Here is a 17,892-nt window from a genome sequence, read left to right on the forward strand (position 1 = left end):
CTGTGGAGTTTGTCTGGGAACTTTTAAAAAACGGTGCCCAGACCTCACTTAAACAATGAAATCTGAATTTATAGGAGAGATGTGGAGGGATCTGAACATTAGTGGCTCTATCTAAGCACCTCAAAAGATTCATTTTCTAGTGACTTCTCAGTAGAATAAATAACCAATGACATCTGATACAAAAAGTTTCAAATTTCAGAGAAAGTATTGGTAACTTTCATAAGATTGGGCATCTGATAACATCAGACTTCTAAATAGCAGCAGGTGAACAAATGATGAAGAAGCAATGCTTTCAAAATAGAAGAAAGTTTTCTAACTTACTCAATTTAAGTGTTAGTAGCTCAGTCGTGTCCAGCTCTTTGTGACCCCATGGACTGTAGCCCACCAGGCTCCTCTGTCCATGGAATTCTCCAGGCAAGAGTATTGGAGTGGGTTGCCATTTCCTCCTCCAGGGAATCTTCCCAACCCAGGGATCAAACCCAGGTCTCCTGCATTGAAGGTGGATTTTTTTTTTTTCACCATCTGGGTCACCAGAGAATTCCTATTCCAGTGTAAATGGGATCTATAAAATATGAAAGTAGACTAAAAAATATTCAGATGTAACCGCCCTTCTCAGAAGCCATATTAAGAATGTTCACTGAAAGTGTAGTATCAATTAAGACAGAGAAAGACAGGAAGGTAACACAGACAGGATCACATGTACATGCACACATGTGGCATGTGTGAGAGCAAACAGACTGTCACGAAGCAGAAGGCCCACAGGGCCCAGGAGAGTTGTCTCCAAAAAGGGAATGAATGCATAGCTAACCTGATGTGTTTGGTTATAAGACTTGACTTGAGCTGTTATATTTGTAATTGAATTAAGAGTCAATATATGCATATACCTATCCACACATACAAATATAAAGTAAAAGAAACATATTTATGTGTGTACAAAATATATATGCCTATATAAAGCTAAATAATCAAAAAAGGCAACTGTTAACATCAAAAAGCAATCTAAAAATGCACATTAATTTAGAATTAGTAGCTTGTCCTTTGGGAAGATCCCCTGGAGGAGGGCATGGCAACCCACTCCAGCATTCTTGCTTGGAGAATCTCCCTGGGAAGAGAAGCCAGGCGGACTATAGTCTATGGGGGTCTCAAAGAGTCGGACACAACTGAAATGACTTAGCATACAGCAGCACAGCTTATCTTTTAATAATGTCTGTTGTTGCTTAGTTGCTAAATTGTATCTGTCTATTTTGTGACCCCATGGACTGACAGGTTCTTCTGTTCATGAGATTTCCCAGACAAGTTTACTGGAGTGGATTGCCATTTCCTTCTCCAAGGGGTTTTCCCCACCAAGGATTGAACCTGTGTCTCCTGCATTAGCTGGTGGATTCTTTAACATGGAACCACCTGGGAGCCTATATTATTATACCACATAATGATGCCTCATTTCAGTTCAGTCACTCAGTCATGTCTGACTCTTTGTTACCCCATGGACTGTGGCACACCAGTAAGTTGGAGCTTACTCAAACTCATGTCTATTGAGTTGGTGATGCCATCCAACCATCTCATCATCTGTCGTCCCCTTCCCCTCCTGCTCTCAATCTTTCCCAGCATCAGGGTCTTTTCAAATGAGTCAGTTCTTCACATCAGGTGGCCAAAGTATTTGAGTTTCAGCTTCAGCATGAGTCTTTCCAATGAATATTCAGGACTGATTTCCTTTAGGATGGACTGGTTGGATCTCCTTGTAGTCCAAGGGACTCTCAAGAGAGTCTTCTCCAACACCACAGTTCAAAAGCACCAATTCTTCAGCGTTCAACTTTCTTTATAGTCCAACTCTCACATCCATACATGACTGCTGGAAAAACCATAGCTAATGTCTACATGGTATAATAATACAAACACCGAATATTGATTTATTTACTGAAATAATATGCATTATTATACTGAAGATAAGAGGGGAATATAGAGGTGATCCAAGAGGATAATAGTATGTACAAACCAATAGATACGGCTCAATCTTAAACTCAAGGATATAGTGCATGTGTGTGTGCATGCTCACTCCTGTCTGACTCTTTTCCAGCCCATGGACTGTAACCCACAAGGCTCCTCTGTTTATGAGGTCTTTCCAGAAAAGAAATACTGGAGTGTGTTTCCATTTCCTCCTCCAGGGGATATTCCTGCCCCAGGGATTGAACCCATGTCTCCCACATTGCAGGAGGATTCTTTACCACAGTGCCACAGGGAAACAGCACTGTGTTGTTCTCTGTCCATGGGGATTCTCTAGGCAGGAGTACTGGAGTGGGTTGCTAAAACCTCCTCCAGGGAATCTTCCCAACTCGGGGATCAAACCCAGGTCTCCCGCATTGTGGGTGGGTTCTTTACCATCTGAGCCATCAGGGAAGCCCACAGATACAGTAGTAGCAGGTTATCTGGTTATCTGCAGGTAAAGAACAGATAAGGCTTGTAAAGGAGTAGAGAGTTTGCCTCTCAGAACAGGAATCAGGAAAACTGATTTAGGTGATATACTGTGGATACCAGGCTTATGTATAGTTTCAAAAGTTCAACACACAGTTCAGAGGTGCAGCCAGTGACAAGCCAGTGAGGTGGAGCTAATGCCTGCCCTGAGAGGATTGCTGTATGTTGTGGGATTTTGAGAAGAGCAAGAGTCATTTTGGATGGGGGATTTGGAGGAGCCAGTGTTGAGAACAGAGGTCCCATACTGTGCCCCTGTGAAATGCATCTTTGTGTCGGTGGCTCTGACCATTGTTGTCAGTGCCTCCTGCTACTTAAAGTGTGATTTTCTTAGACTTAGGGTTAACACTGAGGCTTTACTCAAAATATCCCAACTTCATTTTTTTAAGGGTTGCATAACAGGACATTTTTTTTTTTTCATTATGCTTCTTACTCAGATGGATTGTGGCTGGTTTCTCCATAGCCTTGAATTATTTCTATGCTTTTCTTTATAGCCTGAGAATTATTTTCCCCTGAAAATACCAGAGAGAATGTGGGTTGGTGTTCAAAAATTAATGAGCACTGGTCCTGGCTCTATCTTTTGCTAATATTATGACCTCAGGCACAAGCCATTAACCATTCTGAGCCTGTGTCTTCATATGTTAAATGAAACAATAATGACCAATTGTTTGTTTTATAGGGTTATTATGAGTATCTAATGAAGTGTGGATGGAAAAGCCTGGGCTAACTATAAATTTTTATAGATCTCAGAGAATTTTGTTATTATAGCTATCGTTTAAATGTTGTTCATCTATTTTATCATCGTGCTATCATTTCATCTTTAAATTTGGTTGTCCAGATTAGTCTGCTATGGAGGGAGCTGCTAGGTGATTCATATGGAAATAGAAAGCTAGAACTAAGGGTCCATAATAATTTCACATGGATATACTCGATATGAATGAAGAGAAATGTTGATGATCAAGGTCAAAGTTGAGAAAGGAGATGGATCATTTATTCCAGTAAATTTAAATATCTTACAATTTAGGTTGGACACCATTTTGTTTAAAAAATAAGAGGAAAAGAATGTAGGTGTGGTTCCTGGTAAGAAATATAACTTTACATTTGGATACATTTTAACAAAGTTCTGAGAAATAATTTTTGGAATAATGATACAGAAGACTCGTATGCCTAGACATAATGTTCCAGAATATGAAAAGATGTAATCCGGTGGCTGAAGATTGTTTAGAGAGGTAATTTTATATTTAGGTTTTCCTAATCTTTGTACGCATTTCAAATGAAATGGAAAAATCTTGTTTATTGTCATGAATAGATATAAAGCTTTTAAAATATATAATAGAGAAAAGTTCAGTTATCTATAACCTAATAGAAAAATATCAGGGAAAAATAAAGTCAAATTGTAGCATATGTTTAAATTTTCAATTTAAAAATATACGTCACTTACAAATTATTAATTTCTGACTCCCATCAGAAAGAAAAAATAAAACAGAAAAATCATACTGTGAAGCTTTGAAGTCAAAAGAAGCAAACAGTAACTTGCAGCAGCCAAAGATAGTGACCTATTTTTCAATGGTATTTTTTTTTATAACAATCATAAAAATGACATTTCTATCACAGCACACTTTAGACAAACTATTTTTAAGGAATAATTTAGTTCTGAGATGCAAGAGAAACAGTTTTCTGTGGCATATGTATTTCACCCAGAAGAGTTTGTGGATAATATCACCCTATTTTTAAAATGAAAGCTAAATTGTGCTATTTTGATTTCACCTCACCTGATGCAAAGAGCCGACTCATTGGTAAAGACCCTGATGCTGGGAAGGATTGAAGTCAGGAGGAGAAGGGGGTGACAGTGGATGAGATGGTTGGATGGCATCACTGACTCAATGGACATGAGTTTGAACAAACTCCGGGAGATAGTGAAGGACAGAGAAGCCTGGTGTGCTACAGTCCACGGAGCCACAAAGAGTCAGACTTGACTTAACTGCTGAACACAGAGGAATAGAGAAGTCCTTGAGCCAGCCTCCACCAGTGGGTGACGGAGAGCAGCTCAGTGTACTCTGACTTCCTGGGACAGAATCTGTAGGAGGAAAATTCTGAAGGAGCCTCTGAATTCCTGGTCTTCATGAAGCTTTTCAGGAAAAAAGAACACAGCATGCTGTGTTCTGGTACACTCATGCCAGAAGACCAAACAGAGCCACGCTTTGTAGACCTGAAACAGCAGTGAAACTTGGTGTATTGGTTTCCTAATTATTGCATATTTAGTGACTTGATATGAACTTATTACCTCACCACTCTGGAGGTCAGAAATCTTAAATAGGTATTTCCAGACTAAAATCAAGGTGTCAAAACGAGCTGAGTTGCTTCTGGAGGCTGTAGAATGGAATCTATTTCTTTGCCTTTCCCATCTTTTGAAGGCTACTTGCATCCTTGGTCTATGGCCCCTTTCTCTTATCACTTAAACTTCTGCTTCCATCATTACATCTTCTCTGACCTTGATTCTTCTTCCTCTTCCTTTCACTTATGAGAATTCTTGTAATTACATCAGGTTTGCCAGGATAATCCAGAATGATCTTCCTATCACAAGTGCGTGTATATGCTAAGTCACTTCAGTTGTGTCTGACTCTTTCTGACCCCATGGACTGAGGCCACCAGGCTCCTCTGTCCATGGGATTCTCCAGACAAGAATACTGAAGTGGGCTGCCATGCCCTCCTCCAGAGGATCTTCCCTCCTGTCTCAAGACCCTTAACTTAATTACAGCTGAAAATTCCCTTTCGCCATGTAAAGAAACACAAGCACATATTTCAGGGAATAAGACATGGACATCTTTGGGGAGGCATTGTTTTGTTGACCACATTTAGGGAGTCAGAAGTGAGGCAGGAATTCACAGCTAGGTTTTCATATGCTAAACCAGGCCATGACTGAGCCAAGAAGGTTTTATGAAGCTTACAGGTATGTTAGTGATTCTTGAGATGCATTGAGAAACTGGTTTGCCCAACAAAAAAGTTGGGAGACTATCCTAACTATCACTCAGTCGTGTCCAACTCTTTGAGACCCCATGGACTCTAGCCTACCAGGCTCCTCCGTCCATGGGATTCTCCAGGCAAGAATACTGGAGTGGGTTGCCATTTCCTTCTCCAGGGGGTCTTCCTGATTGGAGGCAGATGCTTTAACCTCTGAGCCACCAGGGAAGCCTTTCTTAACTATTAGAGGACTCAAATTGACATACTGAGAGCCAATGTTAGTGGAATTAGGTAGATATCTTAGCATTCATTGGCATCCTAACAGCACCTGTAAGTAGAAAAAAAACATTAAACATGGCCTAAGTGATGATATAATTTTCATACACAATCAGTTCAGGGGAATGGGCGTCAAGGGTTTTTTTTTTTTTTTTCAACTTGGTTATTTTTCCATTTTCCAGCAGTGCTATCATTTCAGTCAGTTTTGTCTAGAGCTGGTCCCTCTTGCTGTCACAATAAACCTCCAGTGGCAATCAGGGATGAATGGCATATAATGGCCAACTTAGGTTAGGAGGCTATTCCTGGACCAAAAATAGTTACCAGAGAAATAATGGGAGGGTTGGTTTAAACTAATTAGAGGCTTCCCCTGGGGCTGGGATGGAGCCATGTTCCTCTGAATCATATGAGCAAAATTGTGGTTCTGTAAAAAAAATGTAAAGGAATCAGCAGTCTCTACCATTAAAAATTAAACTGTCCCCATGGTTCTCAGTTGCCTGAGAAAGGTGCAGAATTTATTGAAATCCAGCTGCTGCCATTGTGGGTCAATCAAATCCTGGTCTAAAGATTTGACTGTATGTTGCAACTTAGAATAAGTGAGTTTATAAACCACATCTTTCATATCAAGTGTCCTAAGTTTCCATATTTCTACGGAACCAACAGCTGCATTTCATGTGAAAATTTTCATTTAGTAGCACTGCAAACAGCAGTTCAAAGTCTATTCTCTGCTACCCAAGTGAGCGCAGCTGGCCAACCTCAGTGTTATTTCATACTTCATTTAAAGTTGCTAAGTGATTTCACAGTGCCAGTGTACTTGGAGAAGCAAACTATAACCGAACAAAAAATAAATATATTAACCACTACCAAGATCAAAGTCTTGTTTTGTTTTGTTCCTTTCTAGTATTGAAATCAAGACTCCTTCAGGAATCTTGTCTTCCAGAAATTAAGGTCACCTGATCTCCTAATCATAGGAAAATGCAACAATATAATCAGCAAGGAAAAAATAAAACTAGCTTGAAGTCTCAACTGCTTGACTTCTTTAAATACTTTTGAAAAATCAGATTGAATAAACATATCAATCTTTTTCACTGCCTTTTTTATACTGCAAAATTTTTTTCTATAGCTTACTCTGGAAGTAGAGTGCATTAGTTTTCCATTGCTGCTATAATAGAAAGTAATCACAAATTCACTGGCTTATAATAACATAGACTTATTATCTTAATGTTCATTCTGGAGCTCAGAACATTAAGACCCCTCAGACCCCTGAGAGGGGTCATACTGGGCTAAAATAAGTTTACCTTAAAATTACCCAAAATGTGTAAAAAATACATAATAATGCTAGTGCCTGTCTTCAGCCTTCTAGTTCTGGTCTTTCAACTTTTATTTTTTAACTACAGGTTACAATGTATTTTGTCTACACTGGAATTTGAAGTCTAGATGAATATAACAATGTGTGTGTCAGCCACTCAGCCATGTCTGACTCTTTGTGATCCATGAACTGTAGCCTGCTAGCCTCCTCTGTCCATGGAATTTTCCCATGAAGCAGTACTGGAGTGGGTCTCCATTTCCTACTCCAAGGATCTTCTTGGACCAGGGATTGAACCCATGTCTTCTGCAATGGCGGGCAGATTCTTTACCACTAGAGCCACCTGGGAAGCCTGATCTCATTATATTTTTATTCCTAACTCAGTGAAAATCTAAAATCTTACAACTTAAAAAAAATTTTGTATTTGTAGATCTCACAATGAATTATCATATGTATGGAAGGGTTCTTCTTTTAAGTTGTTTAATACAAAAGTTTATGATAGCTGTGCAACCAGTTAGCAATAATGAAATCCTTGATATCCAATGCGATATTCTTAATTAAGAAGACATAGATATAAATACATTGTAAGTTTTACTGTGGTTCCTGATGCAGATCTGGTACATAAGGTATACAAAGTAAGTCAATGAATCTCTCACCTAGCTTTATGTGTTATTTTTATACATACAAAAGAATTTGGGGATTAAACCAGGTATTTTTATGTGACTGGAAAAGGTGAGGATATAGATATGTCTTTTATTTTTCAGATGGGAAATTTCCAGAGCAGATGAAGCATACTTGCTGGAAGCATTGACTTGTTAGAAAATTCTCCCAACAGTTTTCCCAAAGATATGAAAACTTCAGCTCTTGCCAACAATGAATGCAGTCAAATTTTCATTCAGTATTGACACAGTTGGAAAAATGTATGCTCAGTCATGTCTTTGCGAGCCCATGGACTATAGCCCACCAGGTTCCTCTGTTCATGGGATTCTCCAGGCAAGAATACTGGAGTGGGTTGCCATTTCTTTCTCTAGGGGATCTTTCCGACCCAGGGACTGAACCCTGCATTGCAGGCAGATTCTTTACAGCTGAGCCACTGGGAAAACCCTAATGTTGGCTAAAGGCTTTTAAATTAGAGACAGTCCTTGAGTTATTCCCACTTGTTTATTTAAAGCTGCCTAAAAACAAGCAAAAGAATGACAACAATGGATGTGCCACTGAGTGCCAACTTGATTAAGTCACTTGACAATAAATAACTTGGCAAGACCAGTCTAATGGCAGAAAACATACTCAGTCTGTGCTTTGAGCGTTTATAACTGCAGGGACATAGAGATTCCATAACGACAGAGTAACATGTCAAATCAACCCCAGGGCTGACAAAAATAACATGCTTTAGACAAAATGTAAAAAGCAAATTTTTGAAAGTACTAGAGAGTGATGAGGGAGGGCAGAGATCAGAGGGGTCACCAGGGGGTGACATTCACATTTAAGTGGTTTTCTTACCTGAGGGTTCTTCCCAGCTCACTCCCCAGTAAGTGGAATAGAACTCAGACATGGGCTGTCAAGATAGCATAGTGTAGTAAGAAAGTACTGGGAGAAACCCCAGAAATATCTGCTGTTTCTTTTTCCAGGTTTGATTAGCTTCCTCACATGTGCTGATCTGTTCGCAGATCCCCCGGGACCTGCCTCAGATTCTTAAGCTTCCTGCCTAGGCAGTTTTCTCCTCTCCAGGGTTTTGCCCTATGAAGTGTAGTCGCCTCTGTCTCCAGCAGTCCAGATCCATCCTGTGGTCTTGAAACTCTATTAGGCAGAAACTGTGGCAACAGGAGGGCTCATCCCATTCGTTTCCCTTCTCTCAGCGATCATGGATCTTCACTGCTAGCTATTTAATTTAATTTCCAGGGCTTTATGTTGTCTATTTCCTGCTTCTAGGACACCAGTTACCTGTGTGATACATCATTTCTCATTGTTCTACAGCCTATCGATGTTCCTTTCTTCTTTGCTCATGGCCTGGCCTGTGTGTATGTGGGAATGTGTGTGTTTTAACTTTCCCTCTTCATGTCAGTCACGCTCCTAATTGTATCTGTGGAATTTCTTGTTCAAGAGAGATGCTCCTGCCTCTTTCTCAGCTGCAAGAGATCACCAATGAGAGGTATGGGGGTTTTTTGTCTTTTCTTTCTTCTAACATTGCCTTGGTAGCAATGAGCTAGCAGATTTCTTCTAACCTGCTTCTTGCGTGATGGCCATACTCCCAGCCCGGCCATAGGGGAGCCAGCCCTACCTCTCCTTCCTCTAAGGGAAGCTTGTGTCTCACTGGAATCCATGCTGCCTTGTTACGCTGTGACCTCAGCTCTCTTCAGGCTTCCAAAAAGTTGTAACTGTCATTTATCTGACTTTTGCTTATTGTTAGTTGGGGACAGACAGCCTTTCTAGCTTTTATATGTTGGACAAAGTATAATCTTTCATTAGATGTATTCCTAGATATACGATTATTTTTTGATACTTAATATGCCAGCAAATTTGGAAAACTCAGCAGTGGCCACAGGACTGGAAAGGGTCAGTCTTCATTCCAATCCCAAAGAAAGGCAATGCCAAAGAATGCTCAAACTATCGCACAATTGCATTCATCTCACATGCTAGTAAAGTAATGCTCAAAATTCTGCAAGCCAGGCTTCAGCAGTATGTGAACATGAACTTCAAGATGTTCAAGGTGGTTTTAGAAAAGGCAGAGGAACCAGAGACCAAATTGCCAACATCAGCTGGATCATTGAAAAAGCAAGAGGGGTCCAGAAAAACATCTATTTCTGCTTAGTTGACTATGCCAAAGCCTTTGACTGTGTGGATCACAATAAACTGTAGAAAATTCTGAAAGAGATGGGAATACCAGACCACCTAACCTGCCTCTTGAGAAACCTATATGCAGGTCAGGAAGCAATAGTTAGAACTGGACACGGAAAAACAGACTGGTTCCAAATAGGAAAAGGAGTACATCAAGGCTGTATATTGTCACCCTGCTTATTTAACTTCTATGCAGAATACATCATGAGAAACACTGGGCTGGAAGAAACACAAGCTGGAATCAAGATTGCTGGGAGGAATATCAATAACCTCAGATATGCAGATAACACCACCCTTATGACAAAAAGTGAAGAGGAACTCAAAAGCCTGTTGATGAAAGTGAAAGAGGAGAGTGAAAAAGTTGGCTTAAAGCTCAACATTCAGAAAACGAAGATCATGTCATCTGGTGCCATCACTTCATGGGAAATAGATGGGGAAACAGTGGAAACAGTGTCAGACTGTATTTTTCTGGGCTCCAAAATCAGTGCAGATGGTGATTGCAGCCATAAAATTAAAAGACGCTTACTCCTTGGAAGGAAAGTTATGACCAACCTAGATAGCATATTCAAAAGCAGAGACATTACTTTGCCAACAAAGGTCCATCTAGTCAAGGCTAAGGTTTTTCCAGTGATCATGTATGGATGTGAGAGTGGAACTGTGAAGAAAGCTGAGAGCCGAAGAACTGATGCTTTTGGACTGTGGTGTTGGAGAAGACTCTTGAGAGTCCCTTGGACTGCAAGGAGATCCAACCAGTCCATTCTAAAGGAGATCAGTTCTGGGTGTTCATTGGAAGGACTGATGCTAAAGCTGAAACTCCAGTAGTTTGGCCACCTCATGTGAAGAGTTGACTTATTGGAAAAGACTCTGATGCTGGGAGGGATTGGGGTCAGGAGGAGAAGAGGACGACAGAGGATGAGATGGCTGGATGGCATCATTGACTCGATGAACATGAGTATGAGTGAACTCCAGGAGTTGGTGATGGACAGGGAGGCCTGGCATGCTGCAGTTCATGGGGTTGCAAAGAGTCAGACATGACTGAGCGACTGAACTGAACTGAACTGAAAGGGTATTATTTGAATATTTTATTTGGTATTTTTGCTGGTGTGCAGGAATACAAGTGATTTTTATGTATTGATATTAGCTGCTGTTGGCTCAGTTGCTCAGTCATGCTGGACTCTTTGTGACCCAGTGGACTGTAGCCCGCCAGGCTGCTCTGTCCATGGGATTTCCCAGGTAAGAATCCTGGAATGCGTTGCCATCTTCTACTCCACATGATCTTCTGGACCCCAGGATCAAACCTGAATCTCCTGATGCTCCACAGCATTGCAGGCAGACTTTAGTTGATATTAAATATATTGCTAAATTCATGTATTAATTTTAATAGATTATTCTTTTTATTTTCTAACTACTCAATTCCTAGTCTTCAAATTATTGCTTCCTTTCACTTTGGCCACCTAATGCAAAGAACTAACTCTTTTGAAAAGACCCTGATGCTGGGAAAGATTGAAGGCAGGAGGAGAAGGGGAAGACAGAGGATGAGATGGTTGGATGGCGTCACTGACTCAATGGACATGAGTTTGAGCAAGCTCTGGGAGTTGATGAGGGAAAGGGAAGCCTGGCATGTTCCAGTCCATGGAGTTGCAAAGAGTTGGACACAATCGGGTGACTGAACTGAACTTTCAATAACCATAAATCTTATTTCATTTTATAATCTTATACTACCACAAGGGGGGCATCTCAGGTGGCCCTAGGGGTAAAGAACCCACCAGCCAACACAGGAGATGTAAGAGACACAGGTTTGATCCCTGAGTTGGGAAGATCTGCTAGAGAAGGAAATGGCAACCCAGTCCAGTATTCTTACCTGGAGAATCCCAAGGACAGAGGAGTCTGGTGGACTACAGTCCATAGGGTCACAAAGAGTTGGACATGACTGAAGTAACTTAGCATGCACACACGTGCTACAGCAAGGACATTTAAAATGATGTTAAATACAAGTGGTGATAAGGTAACATTTTCAGTCTCATAGGAAATCTTTAAATACTTCATCATTAAGTATGATATTTGCTATAGAATTTCCCAGATATTCTTTATTAGATTAGAAAGCAATCTTTTATTCCTAGTGTGTTAAGAGCTTTTCTGGGGAATATAAGTGAATTTCTATACCTTTTCAGATGATTGCAAGGCTTTTCTTTTTATTGAGTTAATGTAAAATATAACATTAGATTTTAAGGTGTTAAGATGGCTTTGCATTTTGTGAATAATCACTTTGTCATGATGTATTGATATTCTTTTTATACATTGCTAGATGCAATTTACTCAGTTATCATGGCATGATTTTAAATTTCAGAATCAAAATTTTTTATAAAGTTTTATTCATATGTTTATTCATTTTAGGGCTCTACTGCTGTTATGTTTCTCTGGGAATTTAAGCATTTTATCAAAGTTTTTTTAACATATTGACATATAGTTGTCAATATCATGCTTAACTGTTTTAAATCACATATGTACGTATGTAGGTTAATATATCTTCTTTTATATTTCCAACACTAATAATTAAGCTATCACTTTCTCTCCATCCAACCACTCTCTCCTCTCCCTTTTTTTTCTATCTCCTTTCTTCTCTCTACTTTTTTTTAGATTAGCCTTGCCAGAAACTTATGAAATTTATTCGTATTTTAAAAATTTAATATTATGGATTTGTTAATTTTCTTCCTTGTGCATTTGTTTTCTTTACCAGTTTCTGCTCTTATCTTTATTTTTTCCTACTGTATACATTCTTTGGGTTAATTTTCTGCCTTTTTCCCCCCTAAATTCTTGATCATTATTTTTTTTACCCTTCTTCTTTCTTATTTTATACCTGAGGCATCCTCCTCAGCATTGTTTAGTTGCATCCTGCATCTTTCTCATAATTATTTATGCTAAGTATTTTCTAAATTCCATTCAGTTAGTCACTCAGTTGTGTCTGACTCTTTGTTAGCCCGTGGACTGAAGCCCACCAGGTTCCTCTGTCCATGGGATTCTCCAGGCAAGAATACTGGAGTGGGTTGTCATTTCCTTCTCCAGCAGACCTTCCCGACCCAGGGATCGAACCTTGGTCTTCTGCATTTCGGGCAAATTCTTTACTGTCTGAGCCACCAGGGAAGCCTCCCATTTAATTGCATCTTCCAATCCAAAGATGTCTAGATGTGTATTTCTTAGGGTTCAAACTGTGATGTTTTAAGATATCTTTTTAAAATTGATTTCCTAATTTTTCTGTGGCATGAAAATGTGCATGCATGTTAAATCATTTCAGTCATGTTCAACTCTTTGCGACCCCATGTACTGTAGCCTGCCAGGTTCCTTTGTCTATGAGATTATCCAGGCATGAATACTGGAGAGGGTTGTCATTCCCTTCTCCAGGGGATCTTCCCAACCCTAGGATCCAACCAGCATCTCTTATGTCTCCTGCAATGGCAGGCATGTTATTTACCACTAGCTCCACCTGGGAAGCCCCAAAGTTGCAATTACTATAACATTCTATTGAGATTTATTTTATTGAGCATTATTGTATGATCTTGGTAAATACCACTTGTGCACTTGAAAATAATCTGTATTTCACACTATACAATTTCAGTTGGTTTACATTTATGAATGGAGATGTTCAAATTTTAACTACCATTTCTTGATTTTCTTTTTCTACTTGAACTCTCAGTTACAGAGAGAGGCATGGTAAAATCTCCCAGTATAACACAAATTGGTCTATTGCTCCTTTTAGTTCTGTCAAATTTTATATATTTGCAGATTTGTAAATTTTAACATATGGTAAGGCTTTTTTCATAGTATGCATAATAGTTAAGATGAGTAATGTCAGTAGTGAGAGTTAATTATTGTCTTCAGCAATATGGAACTATTGGTAACCTGTACAAAATTAATTTTGCTGGAGTGATGAGAAAGTGAAAGTGAAGTGAAGTCGCTCAGCCCTGTCCGACTCTTTGCGACCCCGTGGACTGTAGCCCACCAGGCTCCTCCGTCCATGGGATTCTCCAGGCAAGAATACTGGAGTGGGTTGCCATTTCCTTCTCCAGGAGTGATGAGAACTAAAGGCTAATTAAAGTGCAATCAAGAGAGGATGAAAGGAGACTTGATGAGACCAACTGCACCGCAGCGGTGATTCGGCTGCGGGCGGCAAAGAGGGGTGCTCGGAAGTGGTCCTTGGTTTCCTCCCCTGGAGCCACAGAGAGCAGGGGTGTTGGCGAATGGCTTTCTTGCTGGTCATTTGTGGAGTGGGTAGACCCAGAGGGTCTGGGAGAGGGGCCGGCTCCCATTCCTGAGTTCCCAGAGACCCTGCTGCTGGCTGTGGGCGCGAGTGTGATTCTCTTCCTTCCTCCATTCTGTCACTACCTGGGAGTTTGGATTCAGGATTTGTTCCTAATCTCCAAGACTTTGATAACAAACTTACAGAAGCTGATGCTTATCTACAAATCTTGTTGGTTGAAGCTTTTTGACGACAAATTTCAAAACTTCAGAGATGATGAACAGAGAAAGAAAACTGAAACCCTCAAAGAGACAACAAATAGCTTGGTAGAATCAATTAAACACTGCATTGTGTCGCTGCAGATTGCTAAAAGTACTATTAATCCTGTGGATGCAATATATCAACCTTGGAACCTGTGGTCTGCACAGTGCCTTCCCAGACTGTCTTACCTCCAGAACCTACTCTGAGTTGTGTGATTCAGAGCAGCGTTCATCTTCGTTACCAGCTGGACCTGTATTAGCAACCTTGGGACATCATCAGACTCTAACACCAAATAGTACAGGCAGTGGCCACTCACCACCTAGTAGCAGTCTGACTGCTCCAAGCCATGTCAACTTGTCTCCAAACACAGTCCCAGAGTTCGCTTACTCTAGCAATGGAGATGAATTCTATGATTCAGATGAATTCCTTCAGAGTGGCTCATCCCCAAAGTGCTTAATAGATCCTTGGCATCTGCCTCAGTCTTGATACACAGGGGCTCAGGAAATAGTCTAAAGTGCCCAGATACCACAAATCACTTAATTCTTCCATGTCCAATGGGACAAGCGATGCTGACCTTTTTGATTCACATGATTCTAGAAATGACCAAGGGGAGGCAGGGTCGGTGGAAAAGCACCAGAGTGTTATCATGCATCTGTTGTCACAAGTTAGACTTGGAATGGATCTTATGAACGTAGTTCTTTCAACATTTATTCCTGAAAGAAGATCTCTTTTAGAAATGCACGCAGACTTTTGACATCCGGATCTACTTGTGAGTATTAGTGACCAGAAGGATGCCAGAGACCGAATGGTTCAGGTTATGAAATGGTCTCTCTCAGCCTTTCATGCAGGAAGGAGAGGATCAGTTGCCAAAAAGCCATACAACCCCATTTTGGGTGAAATCTTTCAGTGTCACTGAACATTACCAAATGATACTGAAGAGAATGCAGAGCTAGTTTCAGAAGGACCAGTTCCCTGGGTTTTCAAGAATAGTGTAACATTCGTGGCTGAGCAGATTTCTCATCATCCACCCATTTCAGCCGTTTATGCTGAGTGTTTTAATAAGAAGATACAATTCAATGCTCATATCTGGCCCTGATCAGAATTCCTCAGGATGTCAATTATGGTGCACAACATAGGGCAGGGCTGTGTCTCGTGTCTGGAGCATGATGAACGTTACATTCTCACATTCCCCAATGTTTACAGCAGGTCTATCCTCACAGTGCCCTGGCTGGAACTAGGTGGAGAATGCAATATTTGCTGTCCCAAATCTGACTATAGTGCAAATGTCATCTTCCACACTAAACCTTTCTATGGGGGCAAGAAGCACAGAATTACCATTGAGATTTTTTTTCCCAAATGACAAGAAGTCTTTCTGCTCAATTGAAGGGGAATGGAATGGTGTAATGTATGCAAAATACTCAAAAGGGGAAAATGTAGTTTTTATAGATACCAAGAAGTTGCCTATAATCAAGAAGAAAGTGAGGAAGCTGGAAGATCAGAAAGAGTATGAATCCCACTGCCTTTGGCAGGATGTCACTTTCAACTTAAAAATCAGAGACATTGATGCAGCATCTGAAGCCAAGCATAGACTTGAAGAATGACAAAGAGCAAAAGCCTGAGAAAGGAAGGAAAAGGAAATTCAATGGGAGACAAGGTTGTTTCATGAAGATGCAGAATGCTGGGTTTTTGATGGACCATTACTGAAATGTCTTGGTGCTGCCAAGCATTAGGTTGGGAAACACAAAGTTTGCTCCTGGTTCCAGGACAGGAGACATAATTACGCAACAATCCTCCTTTGGGAGAACCTATTCACTCTCTTCTTATTGCAGTGGTTCCTGTCTCAGGGATATTGGACTTTCTGAGGCAGATGAACAATTAGAGTGAGCAAAGCTTCCCTTTTTCCTGTCTGTGGCAGTTACAATGTTGATTTTGGTCTTGAGAAAAACTTCGAGTTTGGAAAACAAGATGTCTGCTCCTTTTCCAAATCCCATGATGTAAATCCCAGGCTTAAACGCTGCATTCCAGTACTGCTGTTGAGACATACAATGTCTGTTTCCTAGTTCAAATAATCTTGGGTTCTATATATACATATATATAATATAGTTGACACCAGATTTTTCATAAATACTCCATTTACTGTAAACAGAGTTGTTCCTCTGAGTTGTTTTAGAAAATTTAGCATAATGTATTAAAATCACGTGTTAGGACATTTCATGGTCTCACCTACAATAACTTTTATTTTGAAATGGAAATATTATTTTATTAAATTGTATCTAACTCTGGACTACAGTTTAATTATACTCAATGCTTCTTAAGGCTTCATAAAGTGATTTTTCCAACCTTAAAAAAAAAAGAGAGAGGATGAAAGGAAACACATGGATATGGAGTTATAACAATTACATTCAAAGATTTGTTCATTCAATAAGGGCATAAAAATGTGATGGTGACCAGAGAAGAAAGGAAATTAAGGGACATTGTGTGTGTGTGTGTGTACTTAGGAAGTTCTTAAAGCATGTTTTTATGGAGGTGAGAATTTTATGCAGAGAGATATTTGAGGACTATTTTGAAAGCAGGTTCCTGGCAGAATCTGGAACCCAGTTCAATGATGAAGAGTTGATGCTTTAGGGGGAAGAAGAGAAAATGGACACGCATATGAATAGATCAGTCAGTTTTGTGTTGGAAACACGTGGAAAGTTTCTCCTCACTGTCTCTGTTTTCTTTGTGAAATAAGGAGAATGGTCATCAACTGAGAATGAAGAGGGGTGAGGGGTCTTGGGGATTGCAATTAGAAGAGCATGTGGAGTAGTTTTATGACATAATGAGAGAATAAAGAACTATGAAAATATAGCAGGATGGTAAAACATCAGTTCATGCCTCTTTGAAGATGGTAGTTATGACATAGAGGTGGGATTGGCTTTATGTCCCACAAATAGCAAACCCTGAACAGCAGAGGTTGTATATCCTATATTAGCAGTGGGTCACAAGATGGTTTTCTCTTTTCTAGATGAAATTATGCTGTTTGGACGCTTGTCTGGGGTCATCTATTGCATGTCTCAATTTAGTGCCAATTGCTAGCCCATCATTTTTGTGTCTATTGTAAATTTCCTTAAGATTTTGGAAACCAATTAATGCTCAATCCTAATTCTGAGTGTTGTAAAGTGTTGGTTTTTATTTTGTTTTGGTAGGCAGTCAGGAAGGACTCAGCAGGCGATTTTAACAGATGGCATTTTTGAACCGAAAGAAGTGAGAAGACTGACTTATTAGCTACCTGATAACACAGTCTTTGTTGTCGTTTAGTCGCGAAGTCATGTACGACTCTGCAACACCATGGATTGTAGCTCTCTAGGCTCCTCCACCCATGGGATTTCCCAGGCAAAAATAGTAGAGTAGATTTCCATTTCCTTCTCCAGGGGATCTTACCAACCCAGGGATCCAATCCCCATCTCCTGCATTGGCAGGTGGATTCTTTACCACTGACCCACTAGGGAAGTCCTGGCACATTCCTAGGTTATACAAATGCATTTGTATCTTAACAGAAATCTCAGACACAGACCAT

General features: G+C 40.1%; 1 pseudogene; it reads left to right on the forward strand.

Annotated features, from left to right (window-relative positions):
- Positions 1 to 16,066, forward strand: part of LOC138076350 (oxysterol-binding protein-related protein 9-like) — a 107,354-nt pseudogene extending 91,288 nt beyond the window's left edge.
- The last annotated feature ends 1,826 nt before the right edge of the window (positions 16,067 to 17,892 follow it).

The sequence above is a fragment of the Capricornis sumatraensis genome, chromosome 3 (assembly GCF_032405125.1).
Source record: "Capricornis sumatraensis isolate serow.1 chromosome 3, serow.2, whole genome shotgun sequence".
NCBI lineage: Eukaryota > Metazoa > Chordata > Mammalia > Artiodactyla > Bovidae > Capricornis > Capricornis sumatraensis.